This window comes from Capra hircus, chromosome 5 (assembly GCF_001704415.2).
Source record: "Capra hircus breed San Clemente chromosome 5, ASM170441v1, whole genome shotgun sequence".
Lineage (NCBI taxonomy): Eukaryota > Metazoa > Chordata > Mammalia > Artiodactyla > Bovidae > Capra > Capra hircus.
The window spans coordinates 118,264,699-118,269,473 of NC_030812.1; positions in this window are offsets into that span (position 1 = coordinate 118,264,699).

Below are 4,775 nucleotides of genomic sequence, written 5' to 3' on the forward strand. Positions count from 1 at the left end.
GGTTGTAAGAATAGCCTTAGGCGTTTAGATTTTCTTTTATAAAATAGGGAAGATTCAGCCATCAGTGGGGTATTTAGGATCCCAAGGACCTCAGAATGGATTATCAGTCATCAGGTTTTTTTTTTAACAATAATATGTCTTCAAAGTTTTTGTCTCAGCGTCTAGAAAAGAATTCATTTTCTTATTTCAAACTGGTTAAATATTCTGGGTGAAACGAGTCACTGATTTGCCTATGACCTTTTAGAAAAGTTGTTGTTTTGTTAAAATACTGTACTATTATTAATCTGAATTTGCATTGACTATGTTTTTAGTGTATTTATAAATGGTGAACTCGGTTTCTGAAATTAAACTTTTTATTTGCAATTTTCTACTGCTGGAGGACACTGGCTTTTTATTCTTAGGATAATAAAACAATCCTACTCTTAGGGGCCAGCATGTACAGAAACTACGCTCAACACAGCCTTTATTTTTATTTATTTATTTTTTCAACACAGCCTTTAAATCTTCGTTAGCCGCAGACGGGACCTGGGGGAAGTGGAAGAGTAATTCTTACGCAGCATTTCTAATAGCGGCAGTGACGTCCAAGAACCTTCCAGGGCATGTGTTCCGAGCGGGCACTGCGACCCCCATGCTGCTGGCGGGAAGAGCAGCCAGTGTGACAGGCCCCAGAGTTGGGACTGGGGCTGCGTGCGGTACAGCGGGCCCACTCCCGGGCGTTTTCCTGAAGCAGAAACACTCATTTGAAAAGACAGATGCGCCCCCGTGTTCACAGCAGGGCCACCAGAGTGCCCACCCACAGAGGAGCAGGCGAAGAAGACACGTGTGTTTATACAGTGGAAGCTTAGCTGTGAAAAAAGAAATCTTGTCATCACACCAGCATGCATGGACCTGGAGGGTATTGTGCTCAGTGAAATAAGTCAGAGAAAGACAAATACTGCATCATTTCGTGTTTATGTGGAACCTAAAAACAGTGGACCGGGAACACTCACAGATACAGAGAGCACATGGAGTTTCCAGAAGGGAGAGGGTGAGGGCCGAGTGAAGGAGGTGCGGGAGGTGCAGGGGACAGGCCTCCACGCCGTGAGTCTGGGCCGCGCCGCGGAGGGCACCTCAGCAGCAGCGCCGTGGGGGCGTGTGGTGGCACAGGGCACCTTGGCCTCGTGCCATCATGAGTCACTGTGGTGTTTGCCCGTACCGTACGTCAGCCGTACTTCCGTTAGGAAGACTCGAAATGAGAGAGGATCTGGGAAGACGGTGGAGTAGGAAGCCCCAGGAGTGCGTGTCCCTCCCAGACAGCAAGCGCCAGCAGGATCTGACTGGGGGGGCTCCGGAGAACACGGGAGGCTGAGACTTCAGGGCACGACTGGGCTCGGGGTGGAGGAGATGGGGCACAGAGCACAGACGCAGCTGCGACGCAGCAGCTGTGCGTGCCTTCCGGAGCAGCTCACACAGCTGGCAGCAGCAGGCGCAGGGCAAGGGTCCTGTGCTCCAGATGCCGAGGCCCTGTGTGCGCTCTGACCACAGGTCACTGCGGCTGGTCTCCCGGGGTGGGGGGGGGCAGCTGCCACTGTTGCTATGCTCCCCTCCATTGCTACAACTCGCCACCCCCTCTGAAGTGACTCCTAAAGATTCCACATGTTACATAATTGCCAAGTGGGAAGAGGGAACGTGACTGTGACTGTGCTCCGAGGAAAGGCTCCGGAAAGACTTAAGAATCCATTAAGTTTACACCTCAAACTGATCCTTGGCACAGACTGCCTACAATAATCAAAAGCAAGAGCACAAACCTGGGGGAAAAGAGGAATCTGATTTCTGGAGTTACCAGATTGTTATATTAAAATGTCCAGTGCACAACATAAAAATCACAAGGCATACAAAAAAAAAAAGTATGGTCCTCTCAGAGGGAAAAAGTGATACAACAGAGTCTGTCCCTGAAAAAGACCTGATGGTGAATATGCTAGACAAAGACTTCAAAACAGCAGCCTTAGACATACCCGAAAACTAGAAAGTCACGGAGGAAGTCGGTAACGTGAACAAAAATGCAGATATCGGGACTTCACCTGGCGGCCCAGTAGCTAAGGCTCCACGGTCTCAGTGCTGGGGGCCTGGGTTCAATCTTTGGTCAGGGGACTAGATCCCACGTGCCTCAACCAAAGTTTGCACACAGATTTGGTAACCTCAATAAAATGGGCCAATTTCTTGAAAGACACAATCTGCCAAGAGTCACACAAGAAATAGACTATCTGAACAGGCCTATAGCAATTGAATTGAATCAAGAATTAATAATCTTCCCAAACAGAAAGCTCCAGGCCCAGATGAGTTCACTGCTGAATTGTATCAAACATTTAAGGAGAAATTACGTGAGTTCTCTACAGTCTCTTTCAGAGGATAGAAGCAGAGGGTTAGTGCCTAACACTTCCTATGAGGCCAGGATTACCGCAATACCAAAACCAGACAAAAACATTGCAAGAAAGGAAAACTGCAGGCCCATATGCCTTAAAGAAACTCTCCTGGAAGGTAATAGGAGAAAACCCCTAGAGGACCCTGGGTGTGGTGATAACTTTTTAGATACGACTTGAAAGCCTTGATCCGTGGATGAAATCGCTGGCTAGACTGCTAAAATTAAAAACTTCTGTTGACAGTGTCAAGAGAACGAAAACAAGCCACAGACTGGGAGAAAACACTTGCGAAAGACATACCTGAAAAAAAGACTTCCCATTCAAAACACACGAAGAACTGGAAACTCAACAATAAGAAAACGAGGACCCTGACTGGCAAGCGGACCTAGAGACCTCAACAGACCCCTCACCAAAGATGCACAGGTGCCAACCCGACACGGAGAGCTGACTCGCCGGAAGAGACCCTGGTGCTGGGAAAGGCTGAAGGCAGGAGGAGCAGGGACGACGGAGGGCGAGAGGGCTGGATGGCGTCAGCGACTCGATGGACCTGAGTTCGGGTGAGCGCCGGGACTTAGTGGTGGACAGGGAGGCCTGGCGCGCTGCGGTCCACGGGGGCGCCAAGAGGCAGACGCGACTGAGCGACTGGACTGAACTGAACTCCATGAAGACATTCAGCGCCACTCAGGACAGGGAATCTTCCAGCGGATCTTCCTGACCCAAGGACTGAACCCGGGTCTCCTGCATTTCAGGCAGGTTCTTTACCGTCTGAGCCACCAGGAAGCCCCGGAAATAACAGAGAAGCAGGACTAACCGCTCTGCCTCCAGCAAACGGGGAGCAAGCGCACTGCACAGAGCCGGCCTCTGCGCCTGACAGAAGCCTGAAGACCCGAGCTCACAGCACAGCACGCTAGAAGGCAGAGCTGCACGAGGTGATTCCAGCTTTAAAATTGTTTTAAAAAAATCTGTACTTAACATCAGGTGGGAGTCTGCACTTTGTGAAAGATGCTAACTGTAAGGAGACCACGGCGCATCCTAAAGCTTCTCTCACTGTAACAACAGAAAAGGAGCTCTGAAGCTGCAGCTGCGCTGGCAGGCGCGAACATCAGGCACTGCTTGCGAAATACCCGTTTTTATTTTAAAAAGCAGCTTTTATGCAGGTGCAGGCTTAACAGCAAACTAAGACGGACTGGAATAGGTGAATTTAACTCAGATGACCATTATATCTACTACTGCGGCCAGGAATCCCTTAGAAGAAATGGAGTAGCCATCATGGTCAACAAAAGAGTCCGAAATGCAGTTACTTGGATGCAATCTCAAAAACGACAGAATGATCTCCGTTTCTAAGGCAGACCATTCAATATCACAGTAATCCAAGTCTATGCCCCAACCAGTAATGCTGAAGAAGCTGAACGGATCTATGAAGATCTACAAAACCTAGAACTATTAAAATTAAAATAAAAATAAAAATTAAAAAAAAAAAAAAACAAAAACCTAGAACTAACACCCCAAAAAGATGTCCTTTTCATTACAGGGGACTGGAATGCAATAGTAGGAAGTCAAGAGATACCTGGAATAACAGGCAAGTTTGGCCTTGGAGTACAGAATGAAGCAGGGCAAAGGCTAATAGATTTTTGCCAAGAGAACACACTGGTCATAGCAAACACCCTCTTCCAACAACACAAGAGAAGACACTATACATGGACATCACCAGATGGTCAACACTGAAATCAGATTGATTATATTCTTTGCAGCCAAAGATGGAGAAGCTCTATACAGTCAGCAAAAACAAGACCGGGAGCTGACTGTGGCTCAGATCGTGAACTCCTTACTGCCAAATTCAGACTTGAAGAAAGTAGGGAAAGCCAATAGACCATTCAGGTATGACCCAAATCAAATCCCTTACAATTATACAGTGGAAGTGACAGATTCAAGGGATTAGAGCTGATAGACAGAGTGCCTGAAGAACTACGGAAGGAGGTTCAGGACACTGTACAGGAGGCAGTGATCAAGACCATCCCCAAGAAAAAGAAATGCAAAAAGGAAAAATGGCTATCTGAGGAGGCCTTACAAATAGCTGAGAAAAGAAGAGAAACTAAAGGCAAAGGAGAAAAGGAAAGATATACCAATTTGAATGCAGAGTTCCAAAGAATAGCAAGGAGAGAAGAAAGAGAAATTCCTCAGTGATCAATGCAAAGAAATAGAGAAAAACAATAGAATGGGAAAGACTAGACATGGATTGCTTCAAGAAAATTAGAGATACCAAGAGAACATTTCATGCAGAGACGGGCTCGATAAAGGACAGAAATGGCAGGGACCTAACAGAAGCAGAAGATACTAAGAAGAGGTGGCAAGAACACACAGAAGAACTGTACAAAA